The 25,895-nt window shown below is 37.0% G+C and overlaps 1 protein-coding gene and 1 non-coding gene across 2 annotated transcripts in view; both read right to left on the bottom strand.

The window, feature by feature from the left end:
• The window catches only part of GPC6 (glypican 6), a 1,177,499-nt gene that overhangs the window by 247,128 nt on the left and 904,476 nt on the right, over window positions 1-25,895 (bottom strand). The gene's annotated exons all lie outside the window — the stretch shown is intronic.
• Window positions 9,227-9,359, bottom strand: LOC126016564 (small nucleolar RNA SNORA51). The gene has a single exon (XR_007498358.1). It is a non-coding gene; the product is annotated as a small nucleolar RNA SNORA51 (small nucleolar RNA).

Below are 25,895 nucleotides of genomic sequence, written 5' to 3'. Positions count from 1 at the left end.
TATATATATATATATAGACAGAGAGACGAGTTAAGAGAGCTGATAGCGCTATGCTTGTGCTTATTTATAAGAGCATTTAAGAACATGATTCCCCAAGATAAACATCTTAACTAATCAGATGCAGTCATCATTAACCCTAGTGGAAACATTTTCAAGGCATAGATGTCGGGGAATTATAAAGAAATGAAATAAATCAAGCTTTTGGCAGAAATTGAAAGATAATTTATGATATTAATTATAATGGGGAGAATCCTAAATATACAAATATCAATTAAGTTTTTTGGGGAGCACTATAGGGGTGATCACAACAGTGTGCTCAGAGATTAAACTTGCCTCTCAGCACTGGGATCACTTTTGGCAGGGCTCATGGGATATATGAAGTGTTGGAAATCAAACCAGGGTCAGTCACTTTCAAGGCAAACACACTAACCACTGTACTATCTCTCCAGTCATAATTGACCATTTATTAGGAGAAATAAAAAAAATCTTGTTTTGTTTAGATGATATATCCCAAATGGAAAAGGAAAAAAATAAAAAGGGAATTTAGAAGGGAAAATTGTGAAATAACTTAGTTTTATTTCTAGTTTGACTATAGTTTGTATTTTTTTTTTTTTTTTTATTTTGGGCTACACTTGGGTGACTCCTCAGGGGTTACTCCTGCCTATGTGCTCAGAAAATTGCTCCCTGGCTGGGGGGACCATATGGGATGTCGGGGTGTGTGTGTGTGTGTGTGTGTGTGTGTGTGTGTGGTGTGTGTGTGTTATCGAACCACTTCTGTCCTGAGTCAGCAGCATGCAAGGGCAAAGTGGCCTAACCACTGCGCCATTGCTCCGGCCCCTTTATCTAATTTATTCTAGATCTGAAAGAAGTAAAGGGGATAAACAGGCTTAGCAGGAAGGGAATTCAGACCAGCAGGCCTAAGCAGGCTGTGAAGTTCACATCTAAAGGGTCTGGTGCATGTCTTAAGTAGTACATCATTAGGAGCGTACTAAAAGCCAACCCTTGAATGCTTTTCTAGGAGCTGAGTTGGATTAGCACTGGGTTCATGGGTACTCAAAATCTCCAGAAACCACATTTAGTTCAACTCCCTTTTGTCACCACATGAAATGCTTCATTATTATTAAACTAAGTAGCTCCACAGTGTCATTTTGCGTCTGGACGTCAGAGATGATGTAACCAGTCCGCAAGTTACAGTGCTTTCATTTCTATCTGTCTCTAACTTGTACAATATTAAAGGAACTAATAACACAAGATAAAAAACATACAGTATGCCAATAGACAAAGCTTATTAATGAAATGTAAATCCAAGCCTAAATGGTCATAAAGCCATCAGAATAGGTAGACCAGTTAATTAGAAAAGTTGGCATATGCTATGTTATTTGCATATTAGCATAAACCACGTTATTAGGAACTGCTAAGTTGTTAGGATAATTATCAAAAGCAAATCTTGAATAACAAAGATATTCACAGATGGGCAGGGTTTTCCTAGGAGACTTCTCAGAGAAGTTGGAGATATTGCCAATTAACTTGTTAGGGGCCAGATTTTATTTGTTTTTGTTGTAGATGCTGCTCCTGTGCCCCGGGACTGTTCCTGCTTGTGTGTTATTTAGGTTTGCTTTCAGTGGTAATCAGGAAGCCCTGTGGGGCAGGGATCAAAGCCAGTATCTTGCATTTTCAACCCATTGACTTAAGGGTAAGACTTTCGAAGGGCTTTTTTGCAGGCTAGTCCCAGATTAGACTAGTGTGGATGGCCTACTGGATCTGGGAATACTGGACTGAGTTGACTAGAAATACATTCAGAGAAGATGAACTTGTCCATACAATGTGACACAGGGTGGAAGAAGGGTCAGGAAAGAAGCCAGGAATGCAAAGAGATGCAAGGAGGAATAGATTCAGAGAAGTGAGTAGAAACAGTGGTGGACTAGAAAGCAAAGAACAATGAAACACATCACAGAGAAACAAAAACAGCTAGAAATGGAAATCTTCTCTTAGTAAAAGTTTATAACTTCATTCTCTTCTATTTTCAATATTATTATCTTCACTCAGGTCTTATATGTTTCTTCCAAGCCTCCTTCAAATTGTCTATTTGTTCAGCCCTAACAATTTCTGTCTGCTTCTTCTTTCCCATAATACTCTTCCTCTGTGTCCTCCTATCTTTACCCCCCTTTGTAGGAAATTAGCCTGCATTTTGGATGGTTCTCCTTGGGAATGTTTTTCTAAATTGCTTTTAAATTAGGCATTTGTTTATGAATTGTGTTCTCTTTAAAGGAGTTAATGGCATGTGAGTTATCATCTCTTTCTTTGTGAATTGGTCTTTTTTTTTTGTACAAATGTATCATCAAAATATGTACAAGAAGGAGTAATTATTCAACTCAAACTGTAATTGTGTCTAATTGACACTCCAGAAATATCCTTCCTAGTAACATCTGAAACAATTTATTAAGTTTTTGTGGAACATTGATTCATAGCTCGTATCTCATTTGTAGCACAGAACAGACTCAATAATTTCGTTATGAAATATACATTCTATGGAGGCGGTCCACATCATTTCTCAAACATTAGGAGGCAAACTCTTAACAAGCTCTAATGTCTGGTGTGAAATTGGGTTTATTGATTATTAGCAAACTGGCTGTCAGCCTTTGGAACATGGGCAGAAAACTTAGCATGGCCATGTCAGGAAGGGTTGTGTTGTATTGTACATTATGGATTCACCAAGCTCTCTCTCTCAGCTGAGGGTCATCCCCAGCTTTCAATAACCCTACTATAGAAGGACTCTCCCCAGATTGCTCCATTCCTGTTCCACCACATTCAATAAGTCCCAATGCTGTAACTTCTTTTAGGGGAAGTACTGGCCATAACTTGTTACCCCTCCCCCAATGCCATATGCTAACCTCATCTGGATGGTGAGACCCATCCATAGCTAAGAGGGGGTCTGTGGTTGGTGATTAAGGGGTTGCCTGAGAGGAGGGGAGAGAGAGAGGATACATAACCTGCAACCTACAAACCCATCTGTTGAAGGGGCTACAGGTGCCAAGCCAAGCTGAGAAAGGCCTTACCACATCAACATAGGATTCATTAATTTATATTAACACAATACCTGGAGCTATTCTTAGCTTTAGAGTGACCCCCAGAAATGCCAAAATAGTGGCTCCTGTCCACTTCCTGCATTTCTACATCAAGATTTCAATAAACATTTGGGATTGGCTGGAATTTCTTGTACTCAGAGGACCATATTGACTGTATGCTTTACTTCTAGAATGCTCTCTGTGGCCATCATATGGCTTTCTTTGCTTGGATTACTGGGGGTCGGTACCAACCATACCTTGCTTAGGTCCTCAGCTGGTTGATAGTGCTCTTATTGCCCGCTATCTTCCTGTCCTTCCAGTTTTTTTCTTCCTTCGTACCCCAAATTAGGAGAATTTTCCTAAACAAAAGCACTCTCATAAGTGTCTCTCAAGATCCTTAAAAGTGACTCTATGACCAGGCACATTTGGCAAGGAACCCAAAGAAAGCTAGCTCATGGTTTTCCATTATTTCTGCTGGTCTGAGTAGCCCACAGTGTGACACCAGAGCCTTGAACCTTTATTGTGCTGGATCAGAAGGCAATCTTTGCCTCATGTCTCTTCCAGGACTATTTCAAAACTTCCTTTTTTTGACTTTTTTTTTTTAAAAAAAGTGGATTATTTATTGATTGATTGTTTTTTGGGCCACACCCAGTGATGATCATGAATTATTCCTGGATCTGTGCTCAGAAATCACTCCTTGAAGAATTAGGGGACCATATGGAATTTCGGGACTTGAACCCGAGTCTATCCCAGATTGGTTGCATGCAAGGCAAATGCCCTACCACTGTGCTATCTCTCTGGCCCCTTTTGTAACATTCTTCAATTTTTTAACCCATCCTGGTTTTCACCTCCATGCAGAAACTCTATCTAACTCAATTCTTAGTGGGAAATGAAGATGCTGATGATTTAGTTTACCTTCTTGAAGCCTAATTCTTGCGCCAGGCCTTAAATACTTGGAAGTATGAAATGATAGCTACAGCTTCAAAAAGCAATTTACTTACTCCCTCACATGGCCCTAATGAAGGTTGAATATCATATTTTTTTGTTTTCTTTTCTTTTTTGGGCCACACCCGGTGACGCTCAGGGGTTACTCCTGTCTATGTGCTTAGAAATCGCTCCTAGCTTGGGGGGGGACCATATGGGAGGGCTGTGGAATCTAACCTCAGTCCATCCTAGGCCAGCACTGGCAAGTGCCTTATAGCTCCCATGCCACTGCTCCAGCCCCAAATATCATTTTATAAAAGAGAAGCAAAGACCATGAAGAGGATAAAAACTTCTTCCATAAGCCTACATTTTTAAAAAGGGCAAATCTGAGCTTCGAACTCAGAAACATGACCTGGGGGTCTGATTTTGATGATTACATTATTATGTTTTCTCTAATCTTTTTTTTTGTTGAGGGAATTATGCCTAGTGCTTTTCAGATGCTCTTTTTGGTTTATGCTCGAGTGACCATAGCAGCAATGTTTAGAAAACAAAATGAGGTGGGATGCAAGGCGGATGACTTACCTCCTAATCTCTTTTTCTAGCTGCTACTTTCTCTGACCTTTTTGATCAACGTGCAGTCACATCTGCTCCACGATTTCCAGTGTCCTCTCTACGCACAGTAGGCCGACAGAGTAGGTTAAAAAAGTGATATTGAATTAAGCTGACTTAATTAGGATCTGGAAAGGCTCCATTTCATCTGAGAATATGAAATGTTAACAGTCTCTTTCTTCAGTGCTCTCCTAATTACTTGGACCCATGGCCATCAATCTGCTCATAGGCGCCAGAAAACTATGCAGTAGCTAATATGAGAACCATGTATATTTTATATTCATTTGAAAAGCAACACTTTATCACACCTCTGGGAACTTCTGGGCATGGATCTGAATATAAATAGGCACACACGTAGCTGTAGTCAAATGACTTGGCATTAACACGAAGGTCCAGACCAATATGTCGTAGAACCAATGTAATCTGAGTTGCCCAAAAAGTGGAAGACTGCAGGAACAGAAAAAATGCCTGAATCTTTGTTCCTGAATGTTTGGCCATCAGCACTATTAGATTCAGGGCTTAGTATGACTGAGTAGAGGACATAAAACTATGATCACTCTCATTATTCTACAGGGGTACTTTTGGGGTCACACACTCAACATTTGCAGGCTCTCTCAGTCATTGTCTCTCCTGTCTCTATCACTATATCTCTAGCTACAACCATACCTACATTTCTGAGGTGTTTTTCATCTTGGACACAAATTCAGGTTGTGTCAACTCAAAAGATGTCATTGAAGAGCAGCCCATATCCTCAGATCCTGCCTCCGGCTTCTCTGAAATTCAGTGTTAGAATCTAAGCGGACTTCTCTCCTTACCAGGGAACTCTGGTTACATTTGTTCATAATTGCAGTGGTAGGAGTTTGATATCATGTACTTTTGGGGAAACCAATCTCAATACAGAAATGTGGGAAAGTAGACATGATGCTTGGCCCTTTGGTGATTATGCCCAACTCTGCCAAAACCCTGTGGCCAGGGTATATCACTGCCCTTCCTTGGCATATATCTTTTCATTTTAAATATTAATTTTTAATTATAATTTAGGTAATTTGATCCCAGCCATGTCTAGGTTTGTAATAATAATGTACCAAGATAATACAGACCACTACCAACTGCCCATGAAAACATGCCACCTAAGTGACCAATGAATTTATGATTTTTTTTATAATTTATGATTTTTTTCAATAAATAATAAGCTCCTTCTTTGTCTCCTTTCTTGAGACTCCTCTGGCCTCTAGGACCTCTGGACAATGGTATATTTCTCACACTTGCAGGTATGGATTAGGTATTTAGGAAGATGAGTCTAGTCGATGAGGCAGAATACAGATGGCCATTGTCTAGTTCAAAACTTTGGAGTCCATCTAAAATGTGAAATGAGGCACCAAACAGTGTCAAGACGAGGAATGGAATGACCAATTAGCTGCGCACAACTGAAAATGGTTTAACTCAGATCTATTTTTCAGGTCTGGCATGTGCGTCTGTGTCCTGGGAATGATTTCTGAAAGGAAATTCAACTCATAGGCGGCACCAAATTAAAGGCTTTTGCTCTGGGGAACTCTGCCTTCAAGAAGGTTTGAGATTCTTCATTAGGCCTTGAAGTTTTCAGAAAGACAAGTCTGGGGGTGGAGAAGAAGGCACTCTTCAGGGGAAAGTGAATGATGGTTTGAGTAAAAGAAATGACGGTGGTGAAGAGCAAAGTGCAATATAAATGTGGTGAGATCTACCATGTTTCTCAAATTCACTTGGGTCAAAATAAAAATATGAATAAAAAAATAAAATAAAATAAAATGTAAAAAAATTGGGAACAATTTATGCCTAAAAAAACTATTAGGGGAGGGAAAGAGAAGACTCCAAATGGACAGTAAACTCTGGCTTAAAATAGTGGGAAAGCTGGTGTGGGCGGTGGGTTGGGTTATTGCTGAGGAACCAAAGACAAGGTAGAGAAGCAAAGGAATAATGGGTTTGAGTTTTGACATACTTATGGTTGGCAAAGAGGCATCGGTGAAATGCACAGGGAAAGAAATGGACCTATTGGAAGAATTCTGAAAAGAATCTAAAGGCAGAGTAGAAACCTTTGGTTTTTCATACCTAGGAATTTAGAAAGGAACAATGTAGGAGGAGTGTTTTATCATTAGATTCGGGGGGGAAATCAGTCAAGCAGTGAAGGAAATAGACTGTGAGAGCCACCAAGAAAGATGAGACAAGGATGTGGGAACAAGATCTCATGGAGGCACTTCTGGGAATTATATCTGTAGATAATTCCATGAATAATATGATGTAAGGCACAGAGAATAAATACCTTTAAAGAAAGGGGAAATGTGTTAATGACTGGTGTTCAGAATGATCTCTAAGACTTGAAAAATGAATCAAAGACTTCTACTGAATATTTCACAAATCAGAAGTTTACAACGCTTTTCTCCTTTTTTCCCCTCGTTTTTAATTCCCATTTTTCTAAGCTATGAAAATGAGACAGGAGAGAGTAAATGACTTAACCAGGGGCCCAAGTTGAAAAGGAACAAAGATGGGATTTCTTGGTAGATTGGTTCCATGGCAAATCTTCCAGAATTCTCTCATGGGTATGCATGGGAGCTTGGCTTTTGTCCAGGGTTATGTTCATCAATCTAGATTTTGGATGACAGGAATCCTCAGTCTCAGACCAATGCTGTTTCTTTAATGGCTTCAAAATCTATACCAGTTGCATAAATTTGGTTAATAATTTGAAAATTTTAGAGTATATTCTTTTTGTTTTGTTTTGGGGCCACACCTGATGATAATCAGGGGTGACTTCTGGCCCAAACTATGGAATTACTCTTAGTGGCAAGCAAGGTACCATATAGGATATCAGGGAATCAAAATCAGGTTGACTGTATGGTAAAAGCCCTATTTACTGTATTATCGTTTTGGCCTTTTAAGGGTATAATCATAATGATCGATAATATTTCTATTTTACTTTCTTTTTGACCATTCCAGATCATTCCAAATAATTAAATGCTATCTGCATGTTGGGATATTTGCTCAAGGGGTACCTTAACATAAAATTATGATCTCTTCGAAGACAAGTATTACACTTGAAATAAATCTACTTTCCTTACCTTAAATTCCCAATAACTCTGGCTAGTTGTTATCCTATAATGCTATAGGACTGAATTGCTGATACGAAAAGCTGAATTAGTGTAAATGAGAGCAATTATTGTTATTTTACAAAGCCTCACAATTATATGGTCACTTTGATCTAAAAGTACTTTCCTATAGGCTAACTAATCTGCACAATATTATGTGTTTCATTGCATCCAACCTAGATAGATATGTGGGAATTTTCTCAAATGTGTCTCAGATTTAGTGCATATAAATCAAAAAGCTTCTGTTTCTAATTTGGAAGTTGGAGGTATGACCAAATCTTTGAAATGATCACAACTGGTGTCAAAGCTGCTAGTCTGTGGGCTGCATTTTGAGTACCAAAGACAAAAGTATATTTGATTCTTATGCTATTATTTGCTATCATGATTTCTGGCTACTTTTACAAAACAACGTGGCAAAGTTTTCCTAGAATATGACATTTTAAAGTGGTGGGTAGGATTCAAAATTGAAATTGATCTAATGTCTACTAGTAACCAGCTGGGTGGTCTTGGAAACTTAATTAATTTTTTCACATTTTCAGGTTGTCAGAAAGACTCAAATAAGTCAGGGTGTGTTTATAAAGGGTTCCTGTGGTTGATGAGGTCTTATGATTATATACAGAAGTGCCTCCAAATTCACAGATTCATAATGTATATTATTTGCTGAGAATGAACTTAGTAATGGTCTTTTTAATACTTCTTCGCCTTGATAATAATGATGATCCCTGTCTTGCAAAGTAGAGTTTGCTGAACTCTTTGCAAACAGAATGAATAGACAGAATTGGTGGATGGACTTGGCTTCCTTAATGAGCTTTGCTAGAATATTATTGAAGGGGAAACAAAGGCAATCTGTAGGTCAAATATTTGAGAGCAGTAACAGTCATTAAAGTTCGACTATGCCTCTCTCATATTCTCCAATGAGAAAGTAATTTCTCTTTTCTCAGAATTCTTATGTCTCTTATAGTTGCACAATACATAACTCATTTAAAATTATGTTGGCTCTTGTAAAATGCCTTCTTGTATCAATCATTTCAAATTTTGTTGCTTTTAAAATGCTTAACTGTTCAGGTGCTATATATTATTTTCACAAGTCCTACAGATTTCAACATTCCTGAGAAGAATTGATCTTGTATATGATTTATAGCAGAGTAGGTAGTAGCAAATGATCGATGACCTTGATCAATTCATTAATGTTAAAATACTTTATTTTAAAAATTGTAAGCCCTTTATGGGGGTGTAGATGAAAAGTTGCCCTTGAGATGATTTTCTTTCTTTAGGTAGATAATCAGACCAACACCTTCATGTGTAACTGACAGGTTAAAAAATTTAATTTACATAGGGGATTAGGCTTATTTGTTAACTAAAATCAGGTCTTAAGATACAGTAATATGTCTCACATATCCATCATGAGACAAGCAAGTAATGATCTGAAGGTTTTACATGTCTCTGTTTCCTTTACTTTTATTCAGGAATGAGCTTTTTGCTTTATGCCTACCCTAGGAGCAGGTATCATTTTTTGGTCCCCCAATTCACAATACAGACCAGGCAAAGGGCCTGTGTTGAGGTGTATATGGGGTACATTTACTGTACCTCCTCTTTCTATACAGTCAGTGTAAAGAACACAGCCTGTGGTAAGAATTGGGAAAATCAGGCTCTAACACTATCCCCTGCATGTACAAAGTTCTTAAAAGCCATTTGTTTGATGAATGAAAAGATCACTTTCCAGTTATAGGTTGGGAGACTGAGATGCAGCGGTTCTAAGTGAAAATTGCCTCTGATAGCCCAAGGAATGATTGACTAGACTGGTCTCAAACCCATGTCTGTGTATCTCCAAATCCAATCCACTTTCTAGTCTTCGATAGTAAGTCAGGGACTTCGGACATCTAGCTAATGCTAATAGATCCCTGGGTAAAGAAAAGGAGGCTGGGAAGGGAATAAAGTTGATTGACATTGTAATTCAGCCTCAAGTCCAGAGGGTGTTTGAACTACTCCTGGAACTCATCAACTCTGCTAGCACTGGGCTGCTGGAGATGCCAATGCCTGCTTTATTAGATTCTTCTGGCAAACTACAAGCGTTGTATTCCCTGGGTTCTCAATTCAAAAGCAAGCTTCCAACATCCCACAGCTGCTGCCATGTAAACTCATAGGTCCAGCTTCACAGATTCACGACTAATCTTGGAAAAGAAGCAATTCAAGACACTAAAATTCATAGGAACACTGGTCTTGTAGTTGAAAACTTTGCTGTGCCTTTAGGAAAGTAATAAATGAGTTTCCACCCTGTCAAAGTTTTGGAAAGAGGATCCACAACCACTGCCATATAAAGTCAATTGACACAGTTTTACAGACCCTGGAATTCCTGGACCACGCCCTCAGTATAATTTCATAAACCTGGGGCCGGGCGGTGGCGCTGGAGGTAAGGTGCCTGCCTTGCCTGCGCTAGCCTAGGACAGACCGCGGTTCGATCACCCGGCGTCCCATATGGTCCCCCAAGAAGCCAGGAGCAACTTCTGAGCGCATAGCCAGGAGTAACCCCTGAGCGTCACAGGGTGTGGCCCCAAAACAAAAACAAACAAAAAAAATTCATAAACCTGACCACCCAATTGAAACATAGCAAATTAGCTATAAAAAGTAGAAGAAAAGTCAACTAAGATAAATCAACAATAATGGCTATAGTTATAGTGCAGTGGTAGGGCATTGCTTTGCAGATAACTGACCCAGGACGGACCTCAGTTTGACCCCTGGGGTCTCTGTGGTCCCCCAAAGCCAGGAATGATTTCTGAGTGCATAGCTAGGAGTAACCCCTGAGTGTCACTGGGTGTGGTTCAAAAACAAAAACAACAACAAAAACCAAACATAAAGATAAATAAACAATAACACATAAACAATAACAACTAGCAACAAGAAGCCTAGTAAACTCTCGGACAATGATTTAATGACATCACTGTGAAATATCACAATTTTCACAAATTTTCTTTGACTGTATTATTGATAATTTCATTAGTCATTCAATGATAAAAAGAGATATAAACTCATTTTGTGCTTGCTCAGGGGGAGGGGATAGGAAAATGAGAATAATGGTGGAAAGGAAGTTACACTGATAGTGGAATTAGACCTGGAACACTGAATGCCTGATACAGCTGTATTATGAACAGTTTTTTAAACCACAGTGTTTATAAATAAAGTATACATTAAAAAAAAAACTTCCTGCAGATTGGTGCAGTATGTCCCCATTCAGTGCCAATCTTCTACTTCTGAATTGAGAAAAATATATCCAATAAAAAAAGAAATGAATACAAAAAGGAGAGAGAAAATAACTACAAAAAATGAACTCCACTATGGAACTAATCCCTAGGATATTTTTCTTTATTCGGGACTTTGTGTCACTTTGTCCACACTAGAAATGGCAGACATCTATCACCTTTCAGTATAGCCTTTATCTTAAGACTTGGGTTACCTCGTAGAATTTTCTTTGGTAAAAAGGCTCTGAAAACATCATCTATGTGTTTTATCTATAGAGGTCCCACTGGCTGGAAACGACTTTTGATTTGACAACTAGAGATCCTAACTCAACCAAATAATTTGCACCTTTACGACTTGCAGGATGCAGTGGTTACTTCTCTTTATTTGGGCTTCTCCAAATCTAAAAGGAAACATTGCCAAGACCAAACCACCTCACTGTGTGGCACAAATTTGCTGGCTCAGCTGTCACCTTAAAGTGACAGTTTCTTTAGCACATCTCAGAGAGTTAGGAGAGAAGACCTGAGATTCAGAAAATCTAGCCAAAGGAGAGTTTTCAGGGCATTGCTAATGACACAAAAGAGCTTAACAGTTTCTCCATGTGGAACTTAACACCTCTTCTCAAACTATGATTAAAATGGGGTTTTCATAGAGAATAATTTCACCAACTCTTTCAGCTACCTGATTGACACATGCATATTTGTGCTACCAGCTGACACATTCTAATTCCCTGACAAAGTCAGGGTTAAAATAGACTTATTTTTTGATGTCTAATATATTTCATACTTATAAAAGCTTTTTTTTTTGGGGGGGTGTAAAGAGTCAGTATTAGACCATTCAATATGCTCTGATGCCACCGAGAACTCCTTTTTTTTTTTTTACTTCACGATCTCCTATGATGTCATGTGGCTCCATCTGTCATACTGGGCAGCTGTGTTTTCTTATACTATGACATTAGCTTTCCCAGTTATTTCAAAATGCCCAGAGTTTCCTGGAGAGGGATAGAACCAAGAGAAATGTATCTGTGACTATTTAATTAATCACTTCTAGAATGAGCAAAATTAAGACATTGGGGTTTATGGGTCTTGTTTTATAGGTGATTCTTAGAAAAATGATGGCCATGAATTTATAGATTGATTTAATAAACATATTTTAAATACATTTACTTTTCTCTTTCATTGAATTCTATTTACTCTTTTGACTATTCTTCTAGAACTAAGGGCAGTAAATCTAAGAGCAACAACTGAGTCAACTTTGTGAAGAGGAAATGATAAAGAATTGGAGTTAAAACAGTGTATTCCTGAAACTCTATTATGGACACTTTTGTAAATTATAGTGCCTAATTTTAAAAAAGGTTTGGAAAATAATGAATAAAGGATGATGGGTAAAAGAAAGGAGAGAAACAGAGACACACACAGAAAACAGAGAGGTAATTATGTTCCAGGTGAAGAAGGAAAAAGCCTCAGAATGAAAATAGTATATCACATTCAAGACAGTATCTTAATATATCTGGGAGGAGGAAAAGAGGAGACATAAAGGACTAGAATAGAACAAAAGTGGTTGAAAAAAGTACTAAGAATCTTAGCATAGAGAAGTCTAGAAAATAATGTTGTCACTGATACACGATAGTGCTGGTTGGGATATGGAGAGTGGGCTAGAGGGGCTAGGATATGGGTCATGAGGTGGCTGCTTTAATAATTCAGGCAAAAATTAATGGTGTAAATTAGGCAAATGGCTGATGGAAGAGTGAATTAATCCAGTGCACTATGTGAAGGGAACAGATGAATGTCTGAATCTGTGGAATGAAGCTATGTGAGCACTGAATGATGCACCTTCCTTCATTATTTTAGCTTCTTGGAGAGAGATGCTACTATTCCTGTGGGAAAGGGGAGCACTGAGGAGAACTGAACTTTGAGCTTTTGGGAAGGGAGCGCTCTGCCCAGTGTCTAAGATTGTGATCTCAAAAGCTTTCTGTTACTTCCACCTGGAATATATCATAAAAATTTGTAGGTCTAGAGAAACATTTATGCAAGATCTCCAGTATCAGAGATGTGGTCCAGTATAAACAGAAAACAACTCCAGAAAGATCCCAATAGAGGTAGTACGTGTGGAGTGTGGAGTCTGGGTACAAGGTACATGAGGATCTAGTCATCACTTTTCTCAGTTTGGCTCTGTCACCATTCCTCTGGTTATTTCTTCTCTGGCAAGTCAAAAGAACTCCTTTTCCACATCCACAAATTTGTCTCTAGGGTTTGAAGAGGAATTGGGGTTCAGAGCTTGGTGTCCTTGGCAGGAAATAACAAGAGTTCAACACAAGTTTGTTTGTTCTTAGCATTCTGACTCTCATCATCACTGTTTAATTATAAGTCTTTCTGTCATGTTTTCTGGGTGGATTTTAAAGCTAGTCAAGACTGAACCAAAGTAAACTTACTGGAATTACATTATTTAAAGACAATGAGGCGGGGGGGGGGGCTATCAGTACTGTTTATAGAGACAATGTGTTGGACCCAAGTTCTTCTCTGTCACCATTGGGACAACTTGTGTGAATACTGGTGATAATATCTCTTTCTGATTTCTTAGACAATGGTGTTGCCCTCTTGTAAGACTTAAAAAACTGTTTGCTTATTTGCGGGTATATATGTGTGTATATATATATATATATATATATATATATATATAATATATATATATAAAATAGACATATATAAATAAAACATGAAAAACAGTGGAGTTGGTCTGTTTCACATTCATAGATTCATATACTGCAGCTGATGGTGGTTTCAGCGATAACTTTTTTGTCTACTCACTACTTTAAGTGTATCCCCTTAAGTTTTACTAATGGTACCACATCGAACTCTGCACTAACCCCTACTATATACTTGTCATCAATTCACAAGTGAGGTTATTTAGACTCCAAGAAGTTGAGTCCTTAGACAAAGGACACTCGCCCAGCGGGTGAAATTGGGGTGATCTCATCAATGTTGGTTCTCTTCAACTCTCCTCTATCTTTCCCATGGGAAACCCACCATTATAAGGGGCTCTTGCTTTCTTTTTGTGGATAAGACAAAGAAAAATCACTTTGGAAGAAGCATTCAATGTGAGAGTCTAAACTGGAGTGTTCGAATAACACTCAATGGGCTCTGTATTCTCCAGTAAATATTTCCACCCAATATTTACATCCTTTAGTAAAAACCTGTCAGTTAAATTAAGTTTGAGCTGCCTTTGACTTGTAAAGTAATATCTCATGTTTCTATTGAATCTATGAGCTGAATCAGCTTATTTTATTTCTATAATTCAATGTTACATGTTGCATTCTATTTTCTATCCCCAGGACACCCTTGTAAACAAGATATTTCCTGTAATGGGTTTTTTCCCTGGTAAAAATCATTTAATAAGCAAATATCTCCAACCCATGGTAATAAGCGCTGACAGCCTCCTAACCAGATTTGAAATACAAAAGCAGAGTTTCCAAGATGACTCACGCCAATTGCTTTAATACTCCAATAAAAATAACTGCTATTAGAAGACTCAATACTGAAGGCACATAATTTCAATCTTGGTTCATAAAATTTAATTTGGGTTTATTTCAGGATAATGATCATTGAGAAAAGTATATATCAGAATGGTAGGGGCAACTGGGCAAGGACCACTGATTTTCCCTGAGAGATTGCTAGGTTCCAGTAAGATAGCTGGCAATATATATATACACACACACCATTAATTATTTGAAGGAATATTTTCTGTGACATTGGTCTCAAGGTGCTCTGTTCAAACACCCTATTCAGCAGATTCCCTGCCACACAGCACTTGAGTGAAATGACTTTATATTAAATTGAATTCTCTTTGGCTTTGATCACATGACCAAGTTTCATGGCTTTACTCTTTTTTTGAGGGGGACACAGGGGTGAGACTATAGCTTACAGCATTTTTATAGTAAATGGATACAATTCCAGTAATCAACCAGCACTGAAAAGGATTGAAGGAAATTTCAACTACAATTTTAAGTTTACTAGTGCCAACAAAAAAGTCCCCCCAAAAATGACTTACTTTTGTAAACACAGTGTGTATATATGTATATGTATACGTATATGTATATGTATATGTATATGTATCTGTATATGTATATATATAGTTTTATGTAACCCTCAAAATAATTCTATGACTTATGAGGAAATGTAGACTTGCTAAATGTAAATCAGTTGTTAAGTTTCAACTTCTTAGTAGATAGTAGGTAGGCCTGACTTTTAGCCAGAATTGAAGTCTAACTTTTTGTAAGATGATGATGAGTTGAAATAGTCAAATGAGCTATTGGGGTGCTTGTGTAGGAGGCAAAATGAGGTGACTGGAAAATAGTTGCAATGTATCTACCCCTGAAAAGAATTAAGTAAAGGAGAGCTGAACTGGAGAAGTCAAAATCATGGGGCAGAAACAGTGAATGTTCAAAGAATGAATTAGGAAGAAAATTATAGTTTATTTGCAACTTATCTTTACAATTCAATTTCGAGTAGATTTTAGTCAGGGTCACCTGGTACTCTCCATTTTCTATGAATCTGAGCAGCATCAGAATTTCGCTGTCTGTATTTTTAAAAAGCATACACTGATGGCTGACAATCTGAGGTAATAACCTGCCATTAATGGGAAAGAAATGAATGCTTGAATCAGACTTCAAGGACAAATGAAAAACATTATCACTCATTTAAGGTATTGCTTTTCTATGTTACAGTGGAAATACATATGATCTATTTCATTGGCAAATGAAAGTAATAATTTATTTTGCCAAATTGTAATGTTAAAATAATTACTATGCTCATTTTATTCTCCAATTTCTAAATGCGCTTGAACCTGGTTGATAATAAAATTACTATATTTCTATGCAATTGCTTTTTTGCATCATTTTTTAATGGATGACAACTTGTATGGTACTTTCCATCTACCAACCATTATATGAGCTCTCTTCTTTAATCTTGTGAGACATATCATTGAGGAATTGATTTATGACCCTGCTTGAGTAACCTTGGACATGTCTCTATCTTGCACATTATTGATAAAATGATTCAGGTTTTGCAACCTGAGACTTGAAAAACAGTCTATGGAATCCCCCAAAAGATAGTTTTTTGAAAGGTATAACTACTCCAAGGATGAAAAGAGACAGATATTTTTCATCAGTTCAATTTCTGCTCTGGTCACAAGTTGGTAAAATGTATTAATAATAATTGTGGAAGGTAAATTATCCTTTCAAGGACTGAAGATAAATGTTTCACTGGGGAGTCTGTCCTAGACAGTAACTATCTAGAGGAAATCACACAACTTGTCGTTGGTTTCTTTTCTCCCACTTTTAACATACAGGTTGGTAGGTGGAAGCTAATTCAAGAAACCATTTATCACACATTTACAATGTTGCTAAGTTCTTTGGTACATGTTCTGAGGACCAAGGTGGAGAAAGCACAGGACATCTGACCTTTTAGGAGCTCATGAAAACTGCCAAACATGTCTGAATCCTGTTGGAAGCTTCCACAAAGTGGAATAGGTAGTAGACATCCTTTGCATATGTTGATGAGATTGTAAGTAAATGTCTTTGGTTGCTCATTAAAATTATTATTTTTTTTTGCTCCCTTGATGATGACTTGATTTGGTTTTTGCTAAAATCCTGGCTTCCCAGACATTATGCATACAATGAAAAGTCCGTTCAATGCTCCTATCTGTTGTGAAGCTGTGGCTTAATACTGTCTCTGTGCCAACTTTCAGATTGGATTAGTTAGTTCATTTTCCATGTTTATTCGGTTCTTCTGCGAGTTTGTCACAACATATTTTTCCATCTTTAAAATTATGCATGTATTACATATATTAAACTTTTTAGTGAGTTATAACTGACAATTACATTAGATGTACTTTAGGTGTATAGCAATAAGTGATTCAATATTTGAATATATTTATTAAATGATAGCATAGCAAGTTAACATTACAGAGTAGAATTATGTATTTACTTTAAAAAGATGATTTACAGACTAATTTAGTTACTTATTATTTAATTTTGGGGGTGAACACAAAGTGTTTAAAGATTGAGCCTATTTCTGACGGTGTTCAGCAATGACCCATGGCAATATTTGGGGGACTGTATATGGTGCCTCAGATCTCAACTGGGGTCTTTTGCCTCTTAGCATGTTCTTTAACCTCAAAACTTTCTCTCCATCCCTCTATTAACTCTTTTTTTTCTCTATTAACTCTTTATAAATGTGCTTCTGTCCATCAATTATGCTCAGTAGATTAATGTCCAGTCATCTCTGGATGCTCTCCTACTTAAAAAGTTCATAGATTTATACAAATAAGTCATAGTTTGCTGAGTAAATGAGAAAATAACAAGCATAGAATGCTTAGGCTATAACTATTTACGTAGACAAAGTTAACATTTTCTACGAGACCAAATGAAAGGACCTTAGGCAAATCAATGAATCTCTCTGGTCTTTCATTCTAAACCAATAAATGAAGTAGCTGGGAACATGATCAATAATTTCTGATTTACTCTTACATAAGATTTAGATGCCATATCATTGATTGATTACTCTACAGGTGCAATCTGACTCTAAACTGACAAAGTTAAAAGATTTCAAGACTATAAATTTAACTAAACAGCAATGAGTTCCTACTGTGTACTGTAGAAGGTATTTTCTAGGGAAGTGATCTAATTGTGACTACAAAGCATCTTATCTAGCTGTACATCTATTTATCTATGTCCATGAGTCAAGTTAGTAAAAATTTATCAACTCTAAATTTTTCAACTAGTAATACCTGCTAGACATTATCCTAGTCAGTAACAAAATGCAAACATAATTTGACATCCAAGCAAATACTCTCATAATTATGGCAAAATGTGCAATTTGCCCTCATCAACATAATCAACACAAAGGCTATAATTTTAATTCATACAAACATATAGCATACATATATAGTATACTGGGTAACATCTGCAGGTTCTCTGGGCTTATCCTGGTTTTATGCTCAGGAATCATTCCTGGAAATTGCTCTTGGCTCCATATGTGGTACTGGGACTGAAAGCCAGGTCAGTTATGTGCAAGACAAGTGTTTTAATCCACTGTATTATTTCTCCAGTTCAATCATAAATATTTGCGTGTTTCAGCCTTTCCTGCTGTAGTTTGTAGGGATTTTCACCCCATATAAATTTAAATATGTCAATGATATTTTAAAACCAGGTATTCTATTGCTTATGCTCCAATTTTGAAAACAGTTGAAATTCTTCAATTTTTTTGAGTGCAATAATAATATTGAAACTAGTGAGAGATTATATTTTTTCTTATTTATATATTTCTTTCTATATTATTTCTATATATAAATTCTGTAAGTTCTATACTTCTATAAAATCTATAATGTCTTTCAACATTATTTCTGTATTCTTAAAGATTACTGCAAATTATATTAAATAAAGAATTAACGAACAATCTACCTATATTTGGTTTCGAGTGAGGAACAGATGTTTTGTAAAATTCTTTGTAAATTAAAAGAATATGTATAGTGTTGACAGAGAGCTGGGTCTGTCTTCCCTTTTCTCATATTTACACACACATGTTATCTCTTCAAAAACAAGAACAGATATTAGTCTGTGACAAATGTGAACAGGTACTCATCTTGGAAAGTGGATGGATAATCCTCCCTTCTAGTGTTCATGTAGGTGAATATCCAAAGAAGCAAAGTATCCATACACAGAGACTGAGATGCTTAGATTGGAAATTGCTGACAGTCTTTCATGAAAGCAAACCTCTGACTGTTCAGAAAGTGCAGTCTTAGATTAAAAAAAAATATCACAATTACTTTCCCTCTGTCAATAAAACAATCAGTCTCCATTTCAAGCACAATGCTCCAGAGACTGAAGGGTGGCAGCATCTTAGAATGAGCAAACAAAATGCTGCTAGAGGCTGGAGAGGTAGTAGAGTAGTATAGTAGTACAGTGGGCAGGATATTTGCCTGCACACAGCTGACTGGGGTTTGATCCCTGGAACCTCACAAGATCCCCTGAGCCAGCAAAGAGTGATCCCTGAGTGCAGAGTAATGAGAAAGCCCTGAGCACCTCTAGGTGTGGCTCAAATACAAGCAATCCCTCCAGCAAAAAATAAACAAACAAAAACAAAAACAAAAACCTCTCAAAAATTTAGTTTCCTCCTTCTGCATGGTTATTTTCAAGGCCCTATTGTTCCCTATTTTAAACAAAGCAATAGCTATATGAACAGAGATGGTTATATAAGCTTCATAGAGATGCAATCTTACTGCCTTCAGAAAATAGCTTCTGTTCACCATCAGGACAGATGAAACTTTGAACAACTTTGCTGCAGTTAAAACTAAATTTGTTTGTGAACCTATTTGTTCACAGCCTGTTGAATCAGGTTCCTTTCAGAATCAATTGACCTCTGAACTGCTTTCCTCTCTACACTGGAATGGAAAACCAGCAAAAGCATCTTTCTGCATGGTTTTATTCTCACAGTGAAGAAGCTACATTTATTTATCTACACTCCAATATTCATTGCAGCATTATTCACACAAGTCAAAATCTGGAAACAATCCAAGTGGCCAAGAACAGATGACTGAATAAAGAAACTATGGTATATCTACACAATGGAATATTATTGGATTTATTTGGAGAGTACCAATGAGTGTAATTAATAAGAAGGGAGAGACAGACACACAATAATTCCTGTCAAATGTGGTCTATCAAGAAACATAGGAGGGAGAATAACAAACGTCCAAAGACAATAGAAACTAAGAACTGGTTTTCAGTAAGAAACATCACACTATGACATTGGGGTGGATGATAGGGTAGGATCTGGAAGGAAATACTGGGACAATGATAAATGGAAGGGGTCTCTCTGGTATTGAAGAAGGTGCTGGCAGTAGCATAAGTGGTATGCATGAAACTCTATCAGTAAATAGTGGTAACCCACAGTTCCTAAATGAAAAAAAAGTTGCAGATGGGGGTGAGGATGTGAAGCTATTGGTGAAGAAAAGTGGTCACGAGTGGTGGTATTGATATTGGAGCACCGAGTGCCTCAAACTCAAATTCATAAATCAGGTGACACAGTATAAATTTTAAAAAATGTAAATAAATAATAAGAGGGCAAGATGATGGTACAGAGACTAGAGATACATGTACATCAGTGGGGTTCAAGTCCTTTGATCCCCATGATCTCCAGAAAAATCTCTGATATAGTCTGGAGGCTACCAGCAGGGATAGGTCACCCAGATGCTCCCTAGCACAAGCAACACATAATTCTTAGGACCATGCATGGAAACACCAGTTGGGTTGGCTAAGTCACCATGGGCCTTCCTAGTGGGTCTATCCCTCCCCAATTCCCCTTCCCACTCCTTCCCCCTTGGGCCACCCTTTCTCTTCTCTTCCCTCCTCACAGTGCAGAGTAAGATCTTCTTGGTTCTAAAGATTGATAAGCAAATTCAATCTGGAACGATAGGTGGACAAAATTTAAACTATTGAAGAGAGAGAGAAGGAAAGAGACAAGAGAGATACACAGACACACAGACAGAAAACAAGAGAGCAGGGACTTTCATATTCATGTGTAGTTAATGAAGCAGTAATATGAGACTATACATAAACATTGCTGCATAAGTCAGTTGTTCCAAAAAAATCACTGAGTTTTTCTCTCCTTTCTAATAGGATATGCATCAATATTTTATAAAGGAATGTCATTTAAGAACTAAAAAACTCTTAAGTGTGATGTTTTACTGTCACATTAAATAACTAGCTAGATTTCCCAAATTAGATACTGGTCAAAGATAATCCTTCCTACCAAAAAAAGTGCCTGTGAAACCTTAGGACAAGACAATGAGAGTAATGGGAGGCTCTTTGAAACTTAAACCAACTGTTTTCTTTGCCAAAAATACAACATCTAGTAAAAGCAACGAAGCAAAACTCCCTCTGAGCACCATAGAGAGGAAGGGAAATAATTCCTCATGCTTTTGAAAATAAACAAACTAGGAATTCTATTTAATTATAGATTTTGGTTTTGGGACTTCTATTTTTTCATGACAAGTTATCAATCAATGATGAGACTCTGCTGCTCATGTATACACAGGGAGAATACTTTAGAGCTAAGCACTGATATGACCCGCTGTGTATGAATGAAAGCCTCAATATTAGAAAAATGTCCTAGAAGAATAGGGGGTAAAGCAACCCAAAAGAAAAAATAAATAAATTAAAAATACTGTCAGGAACAAAAAATTTTGTAAGTTTCTGACTAAGGCCTTTCAATGTGTTAGGTGTAGAATTTAAAATCAATCATGTTCATTCAAGGGCTGAAGATGGACTTTATTAATGTTAGCAGGGTTGGCCTTGGATGTGATGGGATGAGAAAATGGAGGATAGAGGAAGATCAGGAGGTGGGGACAGGAGTTGTAGAGGGAGAGGAAAGAAACTGAGCAAATTGGATATTCAGAGATTCTAAGATTGACATGGTTCATTTATTTTTTTTTAGTGATTTTTGCTATTGAGAAAATGTTAGAGTCAAAATTTCTATCCATTATTGAAATGTGTTACATTAATCAGAAGTATAATAAAAATTTATTTTCTGGCTGCTGATATAGTAAAGTAGCTTATTTAATTCAAAGAGAATTTATTGACTCCTTACATCCTCTGTTCAGGTGATCTAAAGATAGAAGATAAAGAGTATGTGACTTCTAGCTTCCAAATATTCTAATATGGTATGGTCCCAGTCATAACTTGATAGTTATATTCATAAAAATCACTTCAACACAGAGCATTATTAAGCATAAATAATAAATGTGAGTATAAGATTGAGATATATAAAATATTATATAATATTGAGAGATATAAATATGACATGTAATATTGAGGCGTACATATCTCAGATATGTAGTGTATATTATTCTAAGCTCTATATTTTAAATCATGAAATAGATTGTTTTGAAATTGAAAACATTAACAGTTAATAAAAATAATAACATAGGGAGAAAAGAAAGTTATGTCTGGCTTAAATGCCTCAAAGGGGACTGTTTTGTCCTTAAAAATATGTACAACAAAATATGAAAGGGTTGGAGCAATAACAGAGCAGGTAGGGCCTTACATTGATTGTGGCTGATGCAGGTTTCGTCCCCATCATCCCATATGTCTCTCGAGTACCACCAGGCGTAATTCCTGAGTGCACAGTCAAGAATAATCCCTGAGCAGGGGCCAGAGTGATAGCACAGCAGTATGGCGTTTGCCTTGCATGCAGCTGACACAGGACAGACCTCGGTTGGATCCCCAATGTCCCATATGGTCCCCCAAGCCGGGAGCGATTTCTGAGCACACAGCCAGGAGCAACCCCCAGAGCATTACCTGGTGTGTGGCCCCCCCACCAAAAAAATAAAAGAATAATCTCTGAACATCACTAGATGTGCCCCTCCCCTAGGGAAAAATGCATAGTAAGAGACTAGAAATTGATTTGGTAAATTTTGAAGGAGTGGAGTTTGGGCCACACAAGGTAGTGCTTAGGGCTTACTCCTAGCTCTCAGGCCAGGAATCATTTCTGGCAGGCTTTGGGGACCATCCATACAGAATGCCAAGGTGGAACCTGGATTGGCCACAAGCAAAACAAATACCCTACCTATCCATCTTTCTGGTTCCAAATTGCTTACTTATTTAAAGCAGAATTCTTTTTGCTAGGTGAGTTCTAAATCTCCAGGGACATGCCAGGCAGTGCTTGGACACTATGTGTGGCAGGGACTGAACTCAGGGCCTCCACACATAAATCATGTCCCCCAGCCCTTTGCAATCTCTTCTGGCTTCAAGATTTCTTTTTATTTCAAGGAAAATTTCTAAAGCAGTCACAGAAATTGCACTGGGTTTGTGAAACAATCCAGTTTCCTTATTTGCATTTTTTTTGCTTTCCAAATATTTCATCTATGTGTATAGGGAATACATAAATATATACATGTGTATGAGCATAAGGGATCCACTTTCTCTATTAAAATTTAAATGATCCATAAATCATGCCTCTGATTTAAGAGACCAGCACTATATTCTGAGCTTTTAAAATTTTTGTTCTCATTACTATGCAATGCAATAGAAAGAAATAATTCCTAATTATACTATATTATATATATTCTATCTATATTCTATATCTATCTACATTCTATATTATTATTGTATATTTTAGGAATTATTGTATAAATATGATATATAATATATAAATATTAGAATGTTATATATAATGTAATATATAATAATATGTATCTTAGAAATTAATATATATATTTGGTGACTATACACATGGTGGTGTTTGGGGCTATTCCTAACTCAGTGTTTAGGGGGTTCACTCCCAGAATGCTTTGGGACCATGTGATTTTGGGAACTGAATAGAGGCTTCTGTTGGCAAAGCATGCACTCAATCTATTGAATGATATCTCTGGTCTTCATTGTTTATATTCTTTTCAAGTCCTTGTGGGAAAGAAGTATCTGTCTTCTCTAATATGTATCTTCATGTGGCCTACAGATTGAATCTAAGCTTTCACCAAAGGAGACCATAACGAGCACATGACACACAATAATAGCACATTTGAGAACATTTAACTGTGTAGAGGTGTTGTCAAGAGAATATTCAATAAGTTCAGAAAGGCTGTCAGAGGATACTTTTAGGAAAAATATAAGCTTTTTATTTTCTCTAGTGGTTAGATATTAGGAAAAATAGAAACTTTTTAGTTTTTCTTTCCAAGCAAAGATGGGAAATAGTGAAACAAATATAATTTCTAATCAAATGTTGTCAACTACAACTTAACTTTCACCCGAATGAGCAATTACCAGTAAAAGATTTTAGCTTTTCCCTTTTTTTTCACTCATCAATGATTGCATATCTGTCCTTTTAGTTTATGTGCATAATTATTATTGACAATAGAATCACAATGAACAGTTCACTGTTGAACTGGGTGAATCATGTTGGAATGGCAATGTCATTTTAACTTATCGCTGCTCTAACTTTTCGAATATGATATGAACATGCTTCAATCAACTTATTTGCATCTTTTGAAAGAGTCTTTCTTGTTAGTGGGCTTGTAGCTTTACAATCTCCAACAGTTGCATGGGTAGAAAAGAAAACAGGTTGTGATTTATGAAAGCAAACTCCAAAGAGAGGCAAGTTGCTCCAGGAAGCTCAAATCATCAAGGTCAAATAAGGGTCCCCCTTAATACATTCTGTTCCTCACAGGTTTTGATGACCTGGAAGTCAGCCATCTACTTAGGGAGCTATACTTTTGGCTGTTTTTCTTTTTAATACTTGAATAAAACATAGAAGTTTCATTCACATTAGGGAAAAAATGGAAACAACCAAGGCATTAACCAATAGAACCAGGCAAATTATGGCATATTCAGACAATGAATAGAAAGTAATAAGCTTCTCAAACATGTCTGAATCTCAAAAACTATTAAGATCCATAGAAGAAATTAGAAATCAAATGCTACAGTTATAGGATTCAATTTATTTTTTCTTTTCAAATAAAGAAAAAACACTACAGAGAGAGATGACAGATCACTGGTAGAAGCAAGTGGGGCTAGGAATTTGAAAATGGAAAAACCAGGATGAACTTTAAGGGAACAAATCTGCAATCTTGTCTACAGAGCCAATTGTTGAGTTGGATCCATTTGTCAGTGCTCAATAAATATTCTAAATGTCAAATGTGAACAAAATATGACTTCAAAATTAATGTGGCCAGGTTTCTGAAATAAAACACATTCTCTTATTGAACTATTCTTCATTGCATGGAGAAGTCACATTTCTGCACACAAGAGTGGAAATAGAAACTGAATTTCATTCTCAGCTCATCTACCAGTTTCTTCCCTGAGTGCTGTTTTCCTTGTCTGTAAAATGGGACAGGGCAATTTCTAGTGAGGATTAAAATGGGCCATTCCTGGTAGGCCAGTGAGATAGACAGGTTTTTAGATATTTGCCTCATACACAGCTGACTCTGGTTTGATCACTACAACACTGTCAGGAGTGATCCCTGAGCACAGAGACAAAAGTAAGCACTAAGCACCTCTGGGTGAGGCCAAAACAAACAAATAAATTAGCTATTGTTGGTGAATGCTTAGAGCAGCACCTGGCACTTACAGAGCCAAATCAAACAAGCAAACAAAAACAACCCCAAAACACAAAGGGGCTCTTCATGTTTGTTATTTTAAATAACCATTTACCTTTGGTTTTGATTCCAAACATATTTTAAACATTGCATGTTCAGCTTTGGTGAGCCAGACACTCAGTGCCAAACAGACTACTGCTGTGCATTGTGACAGAATTCACATTTACTAATTCAAATTAATATTAGACATAAAATGGAGTCTCAGAACATGCTAATGCACACAAAGGCACATTGGTTTCCAGCACTAAGGTTTGTATTTTGTAAATACCATTCAAATAGACCCTACTCAAAGGTTTGTACTGCATTTGCTCCTGAGCCTTTCTTTTATTTTCTTCACTATTTTCAATTAATAGTCTAAATGAAAAAATGTGTCACAATGCAAAGTTAATAGTAGAGAATATTTTTATGATAAAGAAAAGAATTCTGAGAGTAGAAAAAAATCAACTTAAAATGAACTTTCACATTTCCCTGAGAATTTAGGGAAAGCTGAATAAAAATAATACATGTAGGGGAGTTATCAGATATAACTAAAAAGAATGCAGGAGGAGGGCTTCATTTCTGAGGGTGACAGGCCTCTGAAGCAGTGTTCAGGAGTCTCACCGATCCCACCCAGTGATTCTCAGCCAACCGGGTTGGTTGAGCTTAACGTAAGGCCTGAGGATGCTACAATGCTCAACCTTACAGTCTGGGGATTAGTTGGATACTCTAAAAATGTTGGAGGTCTTCAGTGCTGCCTCTCCAATGCTAGAGGGACTGTGCTGGGGTTTAACCAGGTTCAGCCAAATGAACATTGATCCCT

Source organism: Suncus etruscus, chromosome 8, assembly GCF_024139225.1.
Source record: "Suncus etruscus isolate mSunEtr1 chromosome 8, mSunEtr1.pri.cur, whole genome shotgun sequence".
NCBI lineage: Eukaryota > Metazoa > Chordata > Mammalia > Eulipotyphla > Soricidae > Suncus > Suncus etruscus.
This window is presented reverse-complemented; position numbering and strand designations above follow the sequence as displayed.